The sequence below is a fragment of the Canis aureus genome, chromosome 32 (assembly GCF_053574225.1).
Source record: "Canis aureus isolate CA01 chromosome 32, VMU_Caureus_v.1.0, whole genome shotgun sequence".
In the NCBI taxonomy this organism is placed as follows: domain Eukaryota; kingdom Metazoa; phylum Chordata; class Mammalia; order Carnivora; family Canidae; genus Canis; species Canis aureus.
In genome coordinates this window covers 33,278,880-33,300,208 of record NC_135642.1, presented here as the reverse complement: position 1 = coordinate 33,300,208, position 21,329 = coordinate 33,278,880, and the positions used below count along the sequence as shown (strand labels likewise).

Here is a 21,329-nt window from a genome sequence, read left to right as displayed (position 1 = left end):
TAAAAAGAGAATTCCAGTAAAATGTGCTGAATGCCATGAGAGGGACACAAGGAACATTTTGAAGGAAAGATCAGTAGTGACTGAATAAATTCTGGCTGACTCTCCTGTGCCCCTTTTGATCTTATGTTTGCAGACTACAAACGGGGTCCTGCCTTTTCCCCTTGTTGCCTGTAAGGCTGTTGGTGACCTTGCGGCTCAGTGGCCTGTGCTGATTCCCCAGGGAATTCACCCCTGACTGGATAATTATAGTGCTCTGCTGTGCTGCTTGGTGGGGGGTGTTCATTCAAGTGTTTAGTTTCTCTCTTTCTCTCCCTCCCTCTCTCTCTCTCTCTCTCTCTTTTTTTTTTACTGTTAAAACAACACAGGAAATTTTTAAAGGAAAGTTTTCATTTGGCTATTCATCATCCCAGCACATTTTTGCACCCATGTTCTCTACTATGTTTTGGTCACACAAGTGTATTTAAAACAAAACAAAAACGGAAATCAAACTGTACATACCATTTGCACATGTTTACTTAACATTTTTATAATACGCGGTGATCCTATTTATCACATTCATGTTGCTGTACTCTACGGCAGTTCCTTAGCTGAAGATGTTTTATTTCCAGCTTTTCCTTGTGTATGGAGTTGTTTCTTCTTTTGAAGTCTCTCCATAGGTCATTCCCAAAGGGCACTGTACTTGGACTCAGATCATCTGATTTTGGGTTCCAGGTCTGTGGCTAGTTAGCTATCTCTTTAAGCTTCAACTTCCTGGTCTATAAAAAGGGAGATAATAGTGACTGTACAGGATTTTGAGATGAGACCCAGGATGGATGTACGTGGAAGGGTTTTATACCTCTTTAGGCACAGTTGACATCACTCAGTAAAAGGATGTGAGTATTTTTATATTTCCTTCTTTTTTTATTTTATTTTATTTTTTTTATTTCCTTCTTTTTTTAAAAAAAAATCTCTTTAAGTAAAATAATTCACCTACCCTTTATAGTTACACAATTTAATGGCTTTTAGTATATTCAGATTTGCACATCATCATTACAATCAATTTTAGAACATTTTATCACCCTGAAATAGAAACCTTATACCCGTTAACAGTCATTCCCCATGTCCCCCAATCCCTCTAGCCCTATACAACCATGAATCTAATTTTATCTCTGTGGATTTGCCTATGCTGGTCATTTTATATAAGTGGAATCATACAATATGTGGTGTTTATGACTGGTTTCTTTCACTTATCATAATGTTTTTTACGACTCATCCATGTTCAGCATGCATCAAAAACTTCATTCCTTTTAATTGCCAAATAATATTCCTTTGTATGGATATAGCAAATTTTCACTTATCCATGTGTCAGTTGATGGTCATTTAGATTGTATCATTCTTGATATGATAGCACTGTAGTGCTAAATGGCATTTATCAAACACTGCTGTGTGTCCCAAGCTGTTTGATGTGCTAGAAAGGAGGTCTCTTGGTCTTACTCTTGGGTACTTTTCCAACATAAGAGTTAAACCACTGGGTGTTATTCTGTTTGTTGACAAATTGAACACCAATAAAAAATAAATTTATTATTAAAAAAAAAACATAAGAGTTAAACCACAGAAATTAGTAGACCCATCAGAGAACTGTCCCAGTGAGTTAGGAAGAATCCCAGGGCAGAGTAAGCACATGCCTTCTAGGAGGATGCCTCTGCCTTCCTTCTTAGCACTAACTGTTCAGGGCTGGGAGATCAGAGGGAGGACTTCAGGAGGCAAAGAAGGCTATCTGGAGGAGGGGCCTTCCAACTAGCTCTTCAAGGATAGAAAGCTCTGGCTGGAGCTAAGAGGAGGTGGACATCTTGGACAGGTGTGAGCAGAAGACAGGTTGCCGTGATAGGAGAGCAGAGGGAAAATTGGGGGGCACTGGGTTGGCTAGATTATGAGCTGAGGGGATCTTATGCCTTCCCATCATTTGGGGGTACATGAGAAAGGGTTGTGTGATGATGAGCGTGATGAAGTGAGGATGGGCCCACCCCTGTCTTTGAGCTTTCCTTGCATTATCAGTGGCTACTTGGAGCTGGGCCACTTGTTGGAGCCAGGCTACCTGTGGGTGGGAAGGAAGAGTAGTCTCCACTTCCTGCTTGGCTCCCTGTGAGACTGATGTAATCTGGACTTGGCCTCCTCCTCCCCTAGCTGCCAGGCCTTCCCCTTAGGCGCCAGGTCTAAGCTGTCTGAAACTTGAGGCACACTGGAGAGGAGAGGAGAGAGAACTGGGCTGCCCGTCAGGAGACCTGTCTGGTCCTGGATTTGTTGCTGCCTGGGAGAACAGGGAACTTGGGCAGGGCCATTCCCTTTGCTGGGTCTCTGTTGTCTCATCTAGGAAGTGAGGGTGATGGTGAGAAGTTCCCTTTATTTCCATGGTTCTATGAGGTTTGCCAAGTTTTATTGTGCACTGGGAGATCTCAGACAACTTTCCTTGTTTGGCTCTGTCCTGCTTTGGCAATTTGTGGGGAGTTTGTTTCTTGAGGGTCCTGACATAAGACCCTTCTGTACATCCTTAGATGGGGAGTGTCAGGAGCCAATATGTATCATATAAACCAGAACATAATATGAGGAGAGAAGTTACTTTAGTGTCTCCTGCTTCTGATCGGTCACCCTGAAGCCTGTGGCCTCTGATGCTAAGAGCTGATTCTCTGACTCTGGCCTTTTTTTGGTAAACTGGCAAAAGCTATATGTGTCTGATTCAGGTTGGTATAGACCTTGGTGGTAGGTGTTGCTATGGTACCAGAGGGGTCAGGGCTGGCATGGGGGAGCCAGGTGGACCGGTATGGTGGGCTGGAACCATTTGGTGTTGGTTGGTGCTGAAGCCCTCTTGTTGGGGTGCCAGGAGATGGCATAGGCAGAGCAATGCTGGGCAGGTTGGTTTTGCCCATGTTGCAGAGATTTATGTGGGATGGGTCTGGTTCTACTCCTGGATCCAGTCCTTGTGTTCACTTTCCCTCCTTTGTGGGCAACATGGTTTCTTGTTTCTTCCCCACTCCCGCCTCCACCTTGGCCATCTGTCTCCCAGTGTTGGCTGTTGGCCTCAAGCATGAGGGACTCTAGGCAGATTGGTACAAGCCCATTCCCATCTTGGGAGGGTACATGGCTGTCCTCCCACCTCCTGGGCTGTTTTGGGCATCCTTTTCTATGTCTTCTCCAGCACCTGCACATCTTTCCTGAGCTGCATGTGGTATTTCTGGACTGGCAGCTGGGATTTAGGTCAAGGGAGGATAATGTTTCTGTTCTGTTTCCAATATGTATGGTGACTGTTTACTAAATCCCTGATCAAAACACATGGCATCACACACAGCCTGAGAGTAGAACAGAATGCTTAAAATTGCTGCTTTTGTGGAAAATCTAGGCAGGATAATTTGCTACAAGCTGACTGGAACCTGTCTTGCTGAGAGCTTCTTAGCTCCTCCAATATCACAGGTAGGAAGATTCCTCAGGGGAAGGTATTGGACTTACAAGACAGTCTTTGTCTTCGTATAGGCAAGATCTGAAGCATAGGCCTTAGGCCAGAGCAGGAGAGCAAGTAGTCCAGCTGAGCTCTTTGGGCTCAGTTTCCCTGCCTGGGGAGTGGAGCTCTCTGCTAGTCACCTTCCCTACTCACTTAAGTGCTGGGAGGATTAGGTAAGAGAGTGTTTTTGAAAGCTCTTGAAACCCTCACCTGAAAGGAGTTATAGAATAGAAGGAATTAATGTTGCAAAGGAAAGAAAGAGAAGTCGTCACTATTTTGGCCCTGAAGCCAAGAATGTTAGGTCAAAAAACAACTTGTGGCTGCTGAAAGGGAGGGTGTGGCTTTTAGAGTTATGTCTTGGGTTGTGTCTTGGCTGATGTAGGAGGCAGTTCTGCCCATGCCCAGTGCATTTGTGAGAGCCCATGAAAAAGAGCCTGTGTGCATCCCAGAGCCTGTGCCAAACCCTGGGGCCTACCATGTGATTGCTTTGATCAAAGCTGAGGGGAAGGCCCCACCAAACCAATCAGTAGAGACCCCCACTTCCACACCATGCCAACGGGGCAGTAACAACTTTGAAAGTCTGCATCCTGCTAAGGAGCTCCAAACCCTCAGGACATTCTACTGGTCTAAAAGAAGCTGTCCCTTCCAAGTAAAGGTATCAGCATGGGGCAAGTCATGGGATGATGATAATGATTTTTTTTGAGGGGGGAGGGGCCGAAGGAGAGGGAGAAAGAATCTTAAGCAGGTTCCATGCCCAGCACAGAGCCCAACATGGGGCTCGATCTCACAACCCTGAGATCTTGACCTGAGCTGAAATCAAGAGTCAGACTCTTAACCAACTGAGCCACCTAGGTGCCCCAGTGATGATGATTTTTACTCCCATCCCCCACATTGAATGAATTACTCTAGATACTGATCATCAAAAGCTGCTAATATTACAGAGACAGCTGTGTATGCTCCTAATGAAGCACCTATGGAGTTCTATCAGAAACTCAAACTTCAATCTGATCAAACTTCTAGACCCAATTTCTAATCCATAGGAAATACAGGGGACAGAGAAACATGTTCAACAACACAATGGGTCAGCCAGAACTGGAAAAGAAAACTGCAGGGCAAAAGACTGAGTATTTTCACCAAATGAATTTTAAGAAAAAGAGAGAGATGGAAAGAGGGAAAGAGAGAAAGAGAAAAGAGAGTGAGGGAAGAGAAAAAAGCAGGGAAAAGAGAAGAGAGGGGAGAAGGAGATCTGTAGATTAAAAGAGACTTAAGAAAAAAAAAAGAGAGACTTAAGAGACATTCTCAATCAGTTACAACAGAGGGACCTTAATAGGATTTTGATTCGATGAAACAAACTGTGAAAAACCTTTATGACACCATAGGGGAAATATTGGCACCAACAGGGTATTGATATTAAGGAATTATTTTTATTTTTAGAAGTATGATAGGTACTGTGGCTATAGTTTTTAAAAAGGAGCTCTTACCTTTGAGACACACATCCTTAAATATTTACAGATGACATACTATTGTGTCTGGGATTTGCTTTAAGATAATCAAGCAGAGTGGGGAGTCAGTAGGCAGACGAAATGAGAAGGCTAGGAACTGATAATTGTGGAAGTTGAAAAAAATTGTTTTTAATGAGATTGGACAAAAACTTTTATGGGACTGCGTGACCTCCAAGTTGATTCAGAAACCTTATTCAGAAGACATGTACCAAGTCTCGGTGTCACAAGCATCACTGAAATATTTGCGGACCATATGAACTCCAGTACAATAGAACATGAAATAGAATAGGATGATTTTCTATTTTCTGGGTTGGCACAAAGTAGTAGTAATAATAAGAGTAATTAATATCTATAGAAAATCTACTGTGCATTGGATGCTGTTCTTTGCTCTTTGTATCCATTTGATCATCACAACTCTGTAAGGTAGATACTATTATTTTGGAATTTTTCAGATGTGCAGGATTATTTGAGATTTACAGAAAAGTTACAAAGATAAGCACACAGAGTTCCTGGATACCCCTTACCCAAGTCCATCTAATTCTAATGACATCTTACATACCCATATTTTTCAGAACTAAGAAACCAGCATTAGTACATTACTGTTAACTATACTCCAGACTCTCTCTGGCTCTCACCAGTCTTGACATTAATGTCCTTTTTTCCATTCCAGGAATGGAATGGAATGTCCTTTTTTCCATCTCATCTAGGATACCACCTTGTATTTAGTTGTCATGTCTCCTTAGGCACGGAATCACCTATAGAGTTTTGTCAGAAATTCAAACCTGAATCTGAGCAAACCTCTAGGTCCAAGTACTAATGTGCAGGAAATACAGGGGACAAAGGAACTCTGGTCTGTGACTATTTCTGTCTTTCTTTGTTTTTCACGATCTTGAGGAGTTTGAGGAGTCCTGATCAGGTATTTGTAGAACGTCCCTCTGTTTCGGTTCGTCTGATGTTTTCCTCATGAGATTCTGAACTTGGGGCAAGAATACCACCAAGGTGAAGTACCCTTCTCATTCCCTGCTAGGAGGGGGTAGCTGACATCAACATGACTCATTACTGGTGATGTTAATGTTGATGACTTGATTAAGGTGTCAACCAGGTTTCTTCACTGGAAGGTTACTGTTTTTCCCTTTCCATGCTCTATTAGTGAGTCACTGAGTCTGGCCCACACTCAAGGGGAGAGGAACTCAGCTCTGCCTCATGGAGAGGGGGGTATAATTTTATATATATATATATATTTGGAGTTCTTCTGTAAGGAAGATTTAATAACCTCATCTTAAATATGGCAAACGAATTCAGTCAAGGGATGAATTCTCCATGGGCAGCTGCAAGCTGTGTCTGCTTAACTTTGTGAATCCCCCCCAACTCCAAGCTTGGCCAATTTCCCGTGTAGCCTGGTTGCTGGACTTGGCTGTAAGAATCACTTTGGCTCCCAGTTCACCTTGACATTCATCACCAGCTCCCAGAATGAACCATGGAGTCCCATCAGCTAGAGATAGACGGGAACATAGAGTCCATCTGACCTCGTGATATTCAAGCTGTGTTCCTTGGAGCCACAGCCCCCGCTCTGGGGGCCAACACAGGAGAAAGGGGAATGGGGATTGAGCATGTGGCTTCTCCATCCCTGCATTTCTCTTTTCATTTGTTTTACATGTTGGGCTTTTCTAGTTAAGAAGTTTGAAGACTGGATTACATCAGTCATCTCATTTAAAATGAGGCAACTAGGGACATCTGGGTGGTTCAGTCAGTTAATCATCTGACTCTTAATTTTGGCTTAGGTCATGATCTCAGGGTCATGGGATCAAGCCCCACCTCGGGCTCTGTGCTCAGCAGGGAGTCTGTTCAAAATTGTCTCTCTCTCCCTCTGCCCCTCCCACCTGTGCTTATTCTTTCTTACTCTCCCTCTCAAATTAATCAATCAATCTTTTTTTTTTTTAAATGATTTTGTTTATTTATTTGAGGAGAGAGTGAGTAGAGCAAGAGAGAGAGCATGAGCAGAGGAATCTGACTCAAGGCTCGATCCCAGGACCCTGAGATGAAAGCAGATCCTTAACTGACTGAGCCACTCAGGCACCCCAACAAGTAAATCTTTTTTTTAAAAAATGAGGCAACTAAGGGATGCCTGAGTGGCTCAGCGGTTGAGCATCTCCCTTTGGCTCAGGGTATGATCTTGGGGCCCCAGGATCGAGTCCCATTTCGGGCTCCCTGCAGAGAGCCTGCCTCTCCCTCTGCCTATGTCTCTGCCTCTCTCTCTCTCTCTCTCTGTCTCTCATGAATAAATAAATAAATAAAAATATTTCCCCCAAAATGAGGCAACTAAGGTCCAGATAGGGTGACTGATTTACTCTCCATCACGTGGCAGATTAAACCTGGGTTGTTGAACTTTATTAGGGATAAGTAAAGAAACAAGAATCCTGGTGATGCTGGAAGCATTAGATACCCCGTAAGGACCTTATCTTGCAGTCTACAGCATGTGTCTAGGTCTCTGCCAGCAATGGGACTGGCTATGATGAAGCACGGTCACTAAATCTTCCCATGAATATAGGTCAGTTTCACACCCTAGGCTGTGTTGGCCTTCTGGGTTCTGACTTTTTCAGTCACTGAAGAGGGATGGGATCTGGATATGTGGCCTGCAGGGAGCAGAGAAGAGCCAAAGCAGGCAGGCCCTGTCCTTGCTCCCAAGGTCAGTTCCTCCCCTCCTCACCTCCCTGCATCCCGCCCCTGCCCTCTTCAGCCTCCCAGCCTAGGGCCCATTCCTACTCATTCCTGCTTTGAATGAGTTGATAAAGGATTTGCCCACAACCCTACCCCCCCACCTCCAGCAACACACACACACACACACACACACACACACACACACACTCTCTCTCTCTCTCTCTCTCTCTCTGTTGCCAGTTTCATTAGCTTGATGATTCTCTGTTAAAAAGCTCCAGTACTATAAGGAATACTACTTTAAAGAAACGTGGTATGGGGTCAGAGGCCCCCCAGATCTTACCAGTAGCTGCCCACTGTGTCTGTGCATGAGACCCATGAAGCTTGTCCATGTGTTTGTGTGACCTTCTGCAGTTTACAAAGTGTGCTCACTTCCATTGTCATGGGTGGGCCTCACAGCAGCCTTCCATAGGCAGGGAGTACCCTCATTTTATAGAAGAGTAGGAAGAGGCTGAGAGACTTTATGACTTACCCAAGTATGAAGCTCTCTCGAGGAAGCTGGTACCAGATCCCAGGCCACCTGAGTCCTGGGATCACCTATCGCATCTGTAGACAAGTGGCTGTAGGTTCTGAGGATGGGTGCTCTGCCTCTGCAGGCCTATCCTAAAAGTCTACAATTACTTGTGACTGAGGTAGAAAGGAACATTCGGGTTCAGGGGTCAGTTGGTGATTTTTGTTTCGGTCAGAACTTGATTGGTGAGATGCGTAGGTGGCTTAGTGGTTGAGTGTCTGCCTTGGGCTCAGGTCATGATCCTGGGGTTCTGGGATTGGGTCCCACATCAGGCTCCTCACAGGGAGCCTGCTTCTCCCTCTGCCAATGTCTCTGCCTGTGTCTCTCATGAATAAATAATCTTAAAAAAAAACAGAACTTGATTGTAGAAACTTGGATTGATTGTAGAAACTTGAATTGAGTGCTCGCTTCAGCAGCACATATACTAAAATTGGAACGATACAGAGAAGATTAGCATGGCCCCTGCGCAAGGATGACACGAAACTTGAATTGATTGCTCTCTCATGGCCAAGTTCCCAACACATTCTGGTGATGTTCAAGGATGGATCAAACTCGGTCCTGCTTGGCTGTCAAAGTGATCTGAATCCTGACCTCCTTTCTCATTGTCTCTCCCCAGGCTGCTGAGTCTGTTTTTTACCAATTTCCCATCAACTCTAGATGAGCCAAGCAAGGTCAGGAGTAAGGCTCTGGAGCCAGTTCTTTTGGGTTTAGATTCCAGCTTTGCCCCTTCCTAGCTGTGTGATTGGGGAAAATTACTCACCCTCTCTGAGCTCCAGGAGCCTCATCTGTAAATGGGGCAATCAGGATACCTCTCTTATCAGATCACTAAGAGGACCAAGTGAGTTAATACATTCTAAAATGGTGCCTAGAATATAACAAGAAATAAATGGTAGCTCTCATTTTTAAAAACGAGTAAAAAGTCTTCGTAAAATAGAGCAAGATATAACTACAAAATAATGAGTGATCAGTTGTTGTTGTTTTTAAATAAACTGGAGAACCTTCCAAGGATGCTGTCAATTCTGAAAATAGTCCTGAAATTCTTTCCTGGGAATTGCCTTCTGTGCCAGATTGCAAACCATATGAGACAATCAGACACATTATGGTCTCATTCTATGAAACTTCAGTTAACTATAATCCTCTGCCAAATGGAATTGTGTGCATGTGTATATGTGTGACCCTTTAAATAGGCAGATCAAAAGAAAACAAGATGGTATCAGGAATCTAGTTTATATTTTAGGGGTAAGGCCCCAGTTTCTCACACCCATAGCTCAGTTTACAGCCCTCTCCAATGACAGATGAAAAGATATGTTCTGACAAATTTGCCACATCCATCTATCAGTTCATTCATTCATTCAAAAATATTTATTGACAGTTACATGCAAATTACCATAATAGATGCTATGGAAGACTTGATAAGAGGAGCACTTGAAGACATTTCAAGATCTGTTAATCTTCAAAGCCATATTTGATCAAAGCACATATATAGAATCTTATTCATTACTAAGGCAGGTAAAGCTGATTCATGTTCCCAACAAGAACACCCAAATAAGGAAGGAATTTCTGATGAACTTTGTTACTAAAACATTTTTTAGAATCAGGTCACCCTTTCCTCCAAACTCTATGAATGGTTAATCCGTGTTGAGCTGCTACATTTCCACCAGCTGTGGCTCCCAGGTGCCACCTTTAAGGCTGTTTATGCCATTCTCTTCAAGACCCCCACGCTTGGCTCCTCCTCTGTAATGGGAATTGGTAAAAATACCTGTCCCCAAGGGCTTCCTAGGGATTTGGTAAATATGAAATAAGAGAGCTCACATAAAACCACTTTGTTTTTTGTTTTGTTTTGTTTTTTTATAAAACCACTTTGTAAATCATAATGCTACCTTGTAAGAGTCAATTATTATTATTATTATTATTATTATTATTCAAGAGAGGAATCGTTCAACAGATATTTATTAATATGTGTTTGCTCATTATTCTGTCCTTTACCAAAGTATGTAAACAGTCTCATAGGTCCAGATTTCCAGCAAGAAGTGCCAGAACCAAAGAGAATGTGGAGTGAATTTTTGGATACTCAGAGTTCTATTAAGTAGTAGATTGGGGGCTTGATATAAGTTTTTTTAACAAAGTGCTTCTCAAACTTTAATATGTACATGACTCACATGGGGGTCACGGTAACATGCAGATTCTGATTCAGTAGTGCTAGCATGGGGTCTGAAATTCTGCTTTACTAACCACTCCCCAGGTGAAGTCAATGCCACTGGTGCAAATATATCACTTTGAGGAATGATCTTCTTGGGGGTGCAATGTTCAGTGGTGAGGAAAGGAGAGGAAGTGCAGCCCAGGGCCCTGGGAGGGAGATTTCCAGGAAGATCGTGGTGGGAGCTGTGATTGGAATTCTTTGCCCCTACTTCCTTCCCATCCTCATCTGAAAGAGGCTGTTATCTTCCTGGACTGTGTCTTTGCTCTGCATTTTAGTTTTTTTTTTTTTTTAGATTTATTTATTCATTTGACAGAGAGAGAGAGAGAGCAAGCACAAGCAGGGAGAGCGGCAGGCAGAGGGAATTGGGAGAAGCAGAGTCCCTGCTGAGCCAGGAGCCTGATGTGGGACTTGTTCCCAGGATTCTGGGGATCATGACTGGAGCCGAAGGCAGATGCTTAAAAGACAGAACCACCCAGGCACCCCTTTGCTCTGCATTTTGGAGGAAGAAAAGCACATTGTGAGAGCTTAGGGGAAGGAGGAGGAAGGAAGGAGATTGCACCATCATGTATGGTAACCGTCCTATCTAGGTGACAAGCTGCATTTCCTCATGGCTGGACAGTGATCTAGAGAGAGCAGAATGAGCCAGTTCCTGCCTTCAGCATCCAGTGGGCAGCACAGCTGAATCCAGTGCAGACCAGAACTCTTTTCTTTGTCAGTACTGGAGGTGGCTGAAGAATGTTGACTTCAAGTGTTTTGCAAAAGGGAACGGCTGAGGAATAAGCAATTGAGGTGCTCCCACCCTTTCTTTTTGCATCCTTCTGACACATTTTATCACCTTCTCGTCCCAGTTTCCAACTCTGGGTGCCCTCATGCTGACCTCTAGCACCCCCAAAGACCTCCGCTGCAGGGCCCATCTTTCTCTGCTTTCTCCTAGGTGCCTCAGTGCTCCCCACTTCCAACTTATCCCTTCTCCTTTTGCATCAAAATTTCCTTTCTCTTCTGCAGCATAGCTGAATTATGCCAATTGGTAGGAAAGTAATCGGATTCAACTAATTTAGGCCTGCATGACGCTAATCTAAGTAGCTGTTAGTTATTTATGTTGTTACGAGCTGTGACACAGGTGGGTTCCTCCCTACTGCTGTCTCATCAGAGCCCGAGCCACAGGAAAGCCTGGTGCTTTGTAGAGGTCTCTTTTGTTACAGATGGTGATACCTCAGGAGTCTGGGTATGGCAGGAGCTGTGGGGATAAAATGCAGGTAGACCTGGTTGCGGGGGTGTCTGTGCAGGGAGCAAGGTTTCCTCTGCCTCCATAGCAGGCACCAAGTAAAAGCAGGAGGCTGTGATGTAAGGGGACATTTGTTATAGTGGTTTCACACTGAGTCTTCTGGTGCAGACTTAGGGGCTTTCCTCTGTGTGTGATTCCACTCTACCGCCTTCTGTGCAATTTCATTTTTATTTAGCCACGGTCATGGGCATTACTTTGCTAAAAATTTAAGAAAGAAAAAGTGAAAAGAGAAAGAGCTCTGCTACCAGAAAAAGTTTGGAAATCCTTGCCATCCTAGAAAGACATGGAATAGGGGCGCCTGGGTGCCTCAGTGGTTGAGTATCTGCCATTGGCTCAGGTTGTGATCCCGGGGTCCTGGGATAGGGAGCCTGCTTCTCCCTCTGCCTGTGTCTATGCCTTTCTCTCTGTGTCTCTCATGAATAAATAAAATCTTAAGAGAAAGAAAAGAAAAAGAGAGAAGGAAAGAAAGAAGAAAGAAAGAAAGAAAGAAAGAAAGAAAGAAAGAAAGAAAGAAGGAAGGAAGGAAGGAAGGAAGGAAGGAAGGAAGGAAGGAAGGAAGAAAGAAAGAAAGAAAGAAAGAAAGAAAGAAAGAAAGAAAGAAAGAAGAAGGAAAGAAAGAAGAAAGACACAGAACAGGTGCTGAGAGACCTGGGATCTCAGGCTGCCCAGCTGTGAATTGCTCTGTGACCTTGGGCAAGCCCTGAGTGTTTCCTCAACTGTCAGAGGGGTCCTTCCTCTCCCCTGTGGTTTTACCCTACAGTTCCGTGACAAGCAGCTGTTGGCAGCTGTGGGAGCAGGACTGTCCCTCCCACTCCCCTGGCTGTGCCCTGGACAGACTTGGCTCTCACACCTGGCCTGTGGACCATTCTCACTCTCAATCCCAGCCTGGTCAGATAATTCCTCAGCTGGAAAGGAAGGGGAACTTTGACCAAATAACTTTGCATCTTCCTCTCCACTGGGATCATGAGAAAGTTCCTTGCAAAACAGAGAGGGACTGGGCGGGTGGCCAGCGGAGTATACATGTGGTGCTTCTGAGCTGAGTTTAGTCTGTGTCAAAGAGGCACCTACTGTGTACCCTGTGTGAGCTTAGGTGTCCTAGAGGTAAAGTGAAGTTCCACAGAACAGTGCTGCCTTCAGAGAGCGTGAGAAAGAAAACACGCAGAATGTTTAGTTCAGAGAAGACATTGGCAAACGTACCTTCTTCAAATCCTTGGTGATTCATATATGAATGAGGAACTTCATTTGTTCATCTTTGTGTCTCCAGTGGCTGCACTCAAGACTCATTTATACAACTCACAGGCCCTGAGCCCTGATAAATGCCAAAAGCACAATAGTGAACAAGACAGCACTGTCCCTGCCTTATAGGAGTTTTTAGCTCTGCAGGATGGGAGGAAGGCATGGCTGTGGGATTCAGGCAAGTAGACAATCAGAATAGCTCAGGGCAGTAAGAATTGTGATGAATGCTGAGTTGTATACACAGGGCATCTGTCGCCCTGGTCCTGACAATCTCAGCCCTCCTACCTGTGCTTTCTGGCAATTTCCCAGGGTCTGGCCCTGGGAGTGGGCCCACCCAAAAGAGACCCAGAGACCCAGGTAAAGAGCTCTGATTATCTGGGGACCCTTTTCTGTGTGTAAATGAAGCTCACCAGCCAGACCCAGTGTCTGGCAGGGGATCCTGCAGAGTCCTTGACCTGCAGGAAATGGTATAGTGGCAGGAGATCCAAGGGAGATAGTCTGTCCCCTGGCTGTCCTGAGCCTTGATCTGTCGAGATGTGGCTCAGCTTCTCATTCAGCTCTGAAGGGAAAGCTGGAACCTGCCAGCTCTCAAGATAAGGCAAGAATGTGCCTGTCCGGCCAGTCTGGGGCCCATGTGGGGCCCATGTGGGAGCCGGTGACTGCTCTCTTGGCCTGTTTGTCTAAGGGTAGAAGTGATTTTCTGAGATATTGAGGAGAAGGAAAGAGCAGCCTGCAACCTTGGGTGAAAACATCTCCTCTGAATCAGGATATTCATTGTCTCATTTATTTATCTTTCACATTTAGAAACCATTCACTGAGCAGGGAGGATATGCCAGGCTCTGTGCTAAGTGTCCTTGTATTTCTCTAATTAAAATTCCCTAACATTCCTGCGAGTTTAAGTGTATTATTTCCATTTTACAGGCATGGAAACTGAACCCCAGAGAGCTAGAACTAAGATCATACTTACAAGTGTTTATCATATGGCACATTCTGTTCTGAGCCCTTAGATCTGTCAATACATTTAAATCCCATCACAGCCTATGAGGTGGTTGTCATCCTCATCTTACTGATGAAGAAACAGAGGCAAAGAAAAGTTAAGAAACTCACTCAAGTTTCCAGAGCCAGCTAGTAATGGAACTGGACTGGGTTATCCTAGGGTCCTTCCCAGATCAGAGCTCCCTATGCCCTCAGAGTGCGGCTGGTTAATTTCTACCCTTCTGTGACTCTTACATGGGTCATGTGTGCAAGGACAGGGGCACACTGAGGCAGCTAGTGAGGAAGGCCCTGTGAGTGGGTTTCTAGAGCAAAGAGGCCATGGGCTGGGTCTATTCTAGATTGCAATTTGGGTAGACAGAGGAAAAAATAAATCACATTGGATGTGACACATACCCTTCCTGCATTCTGACAATTAGGCTCAAAGGCAACATGCCAGGCAGTGGCAAATCCTGTAATGACTTAGAGCAGCAGAGTTAGAGGAATTGGGGAGTGGCAGCCCCAAGAGTGCCTGGTAGCTTCTAATTGGGGGTGGTGATGAGAGAGGAGGTGGCAAAGCTGCAACTCTGAGCCACTTGCCCAACAGAGTTTCTGGCTTCTGGGAGCAGGGGAGGGATGGGAGGAGGCTTTGGACAGGAATCTGATTCCAAGAAGACTTGGACCTGTTCCCTTCCACCCACCCCACCTCCAGGCTTGTGGGAGACTGGGTGTGGATCTGAAGTCAAATCCCTCTGAGGGTGGGGATGAAGGGATGGGCCACCTGTGAGCTGGGGAGGGGGATGGGGTGTCATCATTTTAATTCTATGGGAAATGCCTTCTGCTCTGAGATCAATCACCTTTTGGGATCAAGTGAGTATTTGGGTGGTTCTGTCTTGGATCTTTTATGGTTTGGAGGCTTCTTCAGCCGTCTGTGAAATAGGCCGAGTTCTGTCTTTGCAGGTGTGCTCCGCAGCTGTCTTTCTCTGTGCTACGGTGATGGGAACACAGAACCACTTATAGTTAGTTCTTCCTATTTATGTGTGTTGAGGATTGGAGACAACATAGAATAAGAAGCACATAGAATTGGAAAATAAAAGTAGAAGATCAAAAGCCACGTGCCCTCCAAAGAGTATGATTTATCAAATAGGTGGCAAGGCCTGGAATCTGCATTTTAAAGATCTTATGTATGTATTTTTAGAGAGAGAGAGAGCGAACAGGGGGAGGAGCAGAGACAGAAGGAGAGAGAGAGAATCCCAGGCAGGCTCCATGCTGAGCACAGAGACCCACATGGGGCTCAATTCTCATAACCTAGGAGATCATGACCTGACCCAGAACCAAGAGTTGGGCACTCAACTGACTATGCCATCCAGGCACTCCATTTTTAAAAAGATATTGTTAACTTATTCTGAGACAGAGAGAACATGAGTGGGCATCTATTTTAATGAAGTTCCCCCAGATGATTCCAAAATACCCCAAAGTTTGAGAACCACTGGCATGAAGGAAGGAGGAAGAAAATATACCCAGGATCTAGGCCATCATAGTTGCTACTGACCACCAAGATAACAAAAAAGAAATAAGATAGATTATGTCATTTTCATTTTCTGAAATGAGGAAGAGTATCAGTTTTTCAGGGTAGACAGACTTCTTCGTGGTGCTGATTTCTGAAAGAAAACCATCATGTGTATCCTGTTACAAAGGACACTAAACAATATAATGGATAATCCAGGGGCAAGAGAGATGTTTTTCATCCCTCAAGGGTCTGTTGAGCTGATCACCCCATGCAGCTGCAGCCCCTTCAGGGGTCACCAGGCCCCCTCTGCAGCAGGACTTGCGCACCCTCAGATGCCATCCCTTCCTGCTATCAACCAGGAGGAGGGACATCACCAGGAGGAAAAGTGAGGTTACTTTGAGGAAGGGAGCAGGTGTGGAGGATGAGAAATGGCGGTGGTTCTCCTGGGCCTATGCAGTAAGTTTGAAGGTATATAACCTGATTTGAGTGCCTAGGTGACCAACCAAGTCAAGAGTTTCACCCCAAGCCACAAGTTACCTCCCTCACTGTGCTTCAAGCACAGCATCTGGGTGATTGAAGCGACAGGAAGGAGTAGAGAGAGATAAAGGGGAAAAACTGGTTAACACCATCTGCTACTAAGAGGACCCGAAGCTCCTTTATAGACAATACAATCAGGTGGGTAAAATATTTGCACATATGTGACAAATAGATAATATTACAAATATATAAAGAGCTGTCATAAATACTAACAAAAAGGCAAACACCCCGATAGAAAAATTAGCAAAGCAGATATGAGTATGCAGTTCAAATCACCCATAAACATAGGAAAAGTTGTTCATTCTCACTAATAATCTATGACAAGTCAATTACCTCTTTTTTACAAGTTAATTAATTTAATTCAAGTTAAAACAATAATGAGATATCATCTTTTGAATATCAAAATAGTAAAGCTGAAAAAAGTAATGAGCCAGTATTTGGCAAGATGCATATAGAGTAGGGAATATAGGGGCTGACAATATTTATGGCAGTTAGGAGTACTAATAGGACAGTCTCTCTGGAGGATAATTTGTCAGCATAAAAAACCTTAAGAAATATATATACCCTTTGGCTAAGGATTCCATTTTCTGGACTTTATCTTAAGGAAAGAGAATAAAAAATAAATAAATAAATAAATAAATAAATAAATAAATAAATAAATAAATAAATGGAAAGAGAATCATAGGGCGTGTATACAAAGATATATAAATAAATATATATATAGTTATTTCTAACAGCGTTATTAATTATATTAAAAATTGGGGGTGGGGCAGCCCCAGTGGCTCAGCGGTTTAGCGCCGCCTTTGGGCCAGGGCGTGATCCTGGAGACCCAGGATCGAGTCCCATATCAGGCTCCCTGCATAGAGCCTGCTTCTCCCTCTGCCTGTGTCTTCGCCTCTCTCTCTCTCTCTCTCTGTGTCTCCCATGAATAAATAAATAAAATCTTTAAAAAAAAAATTGGAGGTGATGTCAAAGTAAAATGTCAAAATGTCAAAATTAAGAATTTTCTTTTAAAACCATGGTTTAGGGCAGCCCTGGTGGCCCAGGGGTTTGGCGCTGCCTTTGGCCCAGGGCCTGATCCTGGAGACCCAGGATCGAGTCCCACATTGGGCTCCCTGCATGGAGCCTGCTTCTCCCTCTGCCTGTGTCTCTGCCTCTCTCTCTCTCTGTGTCTGTTGTGAATAAATAAATAAAATCTTTAAAAATAAAATAAAATAAAACCATGGTTTATTTGTACGATGGGATATTATGTAGCCATTTAAAATCAGGCAGTAAAAGAATGTCTAATTATTTAGGAAAATGTGAAGTGGATATATTGTTAAGTGGAGCAAAAAAACAATTTCCAAAACAGTACTTATGGTGTCATTCCAGTTACATTTATTTTTTTATTTTTTATTTTTTATTATTTTTTATTGGGTAGTTACATTTTTAAAAAAATTAAGAAACAAATAGAAAAGACTATATTATGCGCTGAAAAAAATCCAAGAGAGCAGACCAAATGATAACAATGCTTATCTCAGAAAGTGTGATTAAGGACAATTTTTAGCCTCCTCCTTGTGCTTTTCTGTGTTTCCTTTTTCTCTTAGATAATGAACATGCTGCTTTTGTAATTAAAAAAAAACTACAAGGAACCTATTCCTTTTTAAGTGAATCTGCCAGTAAGAGCTCCTGCTGCATTGAGGCTGGCTGTGGGTGATCCTTTTCACCATTCTTTCTGCTGCCTCAGTTTAAATCTTCTTTTCTCCAATCTCTGCATCCTTGCCAGATCTGTTGTTTCCTGAGTGGTTAATTTTAACCATTCTGACCTGTGTGAGGTGGCATATCATTGTGGTTTTGGTTTATATTTCCCTGATGCCAAGTGATGTTGAACTTTTTTTCATGTGTCTGTTAACCATGTGGATGCGGAGAAAAGGGAACCCTCTTACACTGTTGGTAGGAATGCAAGCTGGTGCAGCCACTCTGGAAAACAGTATGGAGCGTCCTCAAAAAGTTAAAGATAGAACTACCCTATGACCCAGTAATTGCACTACTAGGTATTTATCCAAAGGATACAAACACAGTGATTTGAAGGGGCATATGCACCCCAATGTTTATAGCAGCAATGTCCACAATAGCCAAAATAAGGAAGGAGCCTAGATGTCTGTTGACAGATGAACAGAAAAAGAAGATGGGGTATATTTCTACCAGGGAATATTACTCAGCCATCAAAAATAGTGATTTGCAATGATGTGGATGGAACTAGAGGGTATTTCACTTATGCTAAGTGAAATGAGTCAATCAGAGAAAGACAAATACCATATGATTTTACTCCTTTGTGGAATTTAAGAAACAAAACAGATGAGCAAAGGGGAAGGGAAGGAAAAATAAAATCAGATAAAAACAGAGGAGAGGCAAACCTAAGAATCTTAACTATAGGAACAAACCTGGTTGCTAGAGGGGAGGTGGATGGAAGATGGGCTAAATGAGTGATGGGCATTAAAGAGGGCATTTGATATTTTTAGCACTGGGTGTTATATACAACTGATAAATCACCAAGTTCTACCCCAAAAGCTAATAACACCGTTTATATTAACTAAATAGAATTTAAGTAAAAAAAGTTTTTAAAAGAGAAGAAATTTTGCTGTCTGCAAGCACTGGCTGCCTCCCTGCTGTGTGCTCAGTGCTGAGTGGGGTCTGTGAGAGTTCTTACTCTCCAGGCTCTTTGGGGCTGGTTAGTGGTAAAGGGCTAAGGTAAATGCCCAGGTCATTTGTTATAGAAATAACCTTTGGCCTTTGGTGTGTTCAGCATTTTGCTGGATATAAAGATGGTCTACGGGTATCTTGCTGAGAGTGCCTGAGATCTGCTTTCCTGCCAGAAGCCCCTAATCCCCCTCCTTGTTTGGAAATGTAGTTGGTTAACATGTGACTGATAAGTCTAAGTAGCCTCACCCTATAGCTGGGCCTTGTGCAGTGGAAAACCCAGAAGTCACCCTCTGTATCTCAAACTGATAGATAGTGACATACTGGCCTGCATCAGACAATCCTAAGGGGTTGAGCTGGGATGTGAATAAGACATCTGGTCCAACCCTTAATTTTTCAGATGAAGAAACTGAGGCCCCAAGAGAGAAGAGAAGTTGGTAGTTGGTGACAGAGCCAGGATTCCTAACCTTGTGATCTCCCCACATTCACAGCTGAGTGTTTGAGAGATGTCATCTGGGACACCGTCAAGTAATGGCAAGGAAGCAAACTTTGAGATGAAAAATTCACAAAAATTCTGATAAACAGAGGATGGCAAACAACTGAGTGTATCAATGAAGAAGTTGCAACAAGAATTCCTAGGATATTAAGATCTAGGGATACAGAAGAAAATCAAGAAGAAATAATTGGTCATGACTTGTTCATATACTCACATTTACATACAGAGACATACATAGTCTGTTCTCTGCAGAGCCACCTATTTGATGTGAATTTTAGGAAAGTGGAGAGACCATTTTATCTCCAAAGAATTTCTCAGCTTGCCCGGTATGGGCCTCAATTTGCCACCTTGAAGCCCCTCTTGGCCAAGGATGCTATTAAAATGTGAATATGTTGCTTTGGCGTGAGGTCAGGTGAATCCTTTGGAATCCTTTGTCACTTTACGTGAGTTCTAGAAAGGATCCCAGAGCAATGGGGGCCACAAGGAGGTAAAAGTTGACAGGAAATAGCCTGTGCTGGAGGGGAGGGGGTCGGGCAAGTTGGGAGGGAGGGATTATAGAAGATAAACTGCTCATCTCACCATTTCCTGAGGATGGCCCTGTACCCCCAGAGGAATAGCAGAACCTCAACCATCATGGACTGTTCTGTTTTCCTTTGCAGTTCTGTCTTGCTCTGCACCATGAGCTCATGTTTAAGATCTCATCTGGTTTTTTTTAAAAATATTTTTATTTACTCATGAGACACACACACACACACACACACAGAGGGAGAGAGAGAGGCAGAGACATAGGCAGAGAGAAAAGCTGGCTCCATGCAGGGAGCCTGATGCGGGACTCGATTCCGGGACTCTGGGATCACGCCCTGGCCGAAGGCAGGCGCTCAACCACTGAGCCACCCAGGCTGAGGTTTCTAGGCTCGAGCTAGGTAGTTCTGTTGAAGTTCTTCCACTGATCAAATGTACATCTGATTGCTAGGAACTAGATAGTGAGAAGAGGGGCCCACCCCAACAGAACATTACTGTGGGCTAACCACTTGCTCCCCCCATCCCACTGCCCCCACAAAAAGGAGAGGAAGGGGCAAGTGTAGCTTTCTGATGTATTTTCTTGAGAAAGTGGCCACTTGTCAGCAAGGAAGTGAGGTAGAGAGGTGGTAATGGGGGCCTCTGCTGAATAAAGTATTCGTATATAACTCTCTGCTTCTCTTTATTGAGCTGTTTCCCTTTTGCCTGTCTGAATCCAGCTTTTTCTTCCAGGCCTGGTTCAAATTCCACCAGCTCCATGAGGCTTCCACTGACCTCCCCCCCTGCCCCCGTCAGCTTGTACTTGTCTTTCTCTGCTAACTTGCTGCAGCATTGTCTGTTTGCCCATTCACCTGACCCTGAGCCAAATATCTCTTACATGCCCATGTACTCTTTCTTTTCCCATTAGTGTGTGTCTCCTCTCCCCATTTGATGGTGAGCCCTTCAAGTTGTGGGGTGCGTCATGCTCACAGCACTTAGGACACAGATCAATAAACGAGGAATGGAGGAATGAATTAGTGAATGGATGGATTGGTGAACAGGCACGTAGGTGGATGGTGGAGGGAGTGGGTGGGTGGGGAGAGAGGCAGGTTGAGTGGGTGGAAGGCGCCATGCCCAACACTATATTATGTAACCTGTATCATGTCGATGTCTAGGATCCAGACTCTAGACTTAAGGATACACCAGAAGACACTGAGCTGTATTTTCAGCAAAAACCATTCTCTATAGAGCCAAGTCCAGCTTAAATCAGGCCTAACTTATTCAGGTCTTGGACGTGTGGGCTCATGTTCACTTGACAGCAGCATCAAAATGTGCTTATGCTTAAAAATAGAATCCAAAAGTAATCATACCTCAGCCCAACTTAGCTATGCTCAACAATTCCTTCCTTTCTATGCTTTAGGAGTTTTTTCTGACGAAAGAAGAAAAAAAGGTCAGAGGAAGGAAGTTATTTTGCAGGGGCAGAGAATCAAGTGAGCTAACCTGTGAGTGCAACTGCCATAGGCCAGCAGGAGCAGACACCTGTGACTCTGTGGATGGGGCCATTCATAGGTCAGGGTTCAGCTCCCTGGAGACTGGTAGTCCCTGATTCTTGTCCTCCATGTATTCCTTACTGTTGACTCTGAGCTTGGCTTACTGGGGGTGACTTCTTAAAAGGCTAGATAATAATTTTTTTAAGATTTTATTTGAGAGGGAGAG

General features: G+C 43.9%; 1 protein-coding gene and 1 non-coding gene across 6 annotated transcripts in view; both read left to right on the top strand.

Annotated features, from left to right (window-relative positions):
- The window catches only part of DAPK2 (death associated protein kinase 2), a 125,278-nt gene that overhangs the window by 42,915 nt on the left and 61,034 nt on the right, over positions 1-21,329 (top strand). The gene's annotated exons all lie outside the window — the stretch shown is intronic.
- On the top strand, positions 8,601-8,705 carry LOC144303684 (U6 spliceosomal RNA). The gene has a single exon (XR_013370664.1). It is a non-coding gene; the product is annotated as a U6 spliceosomal RNA (small nuclear RNA).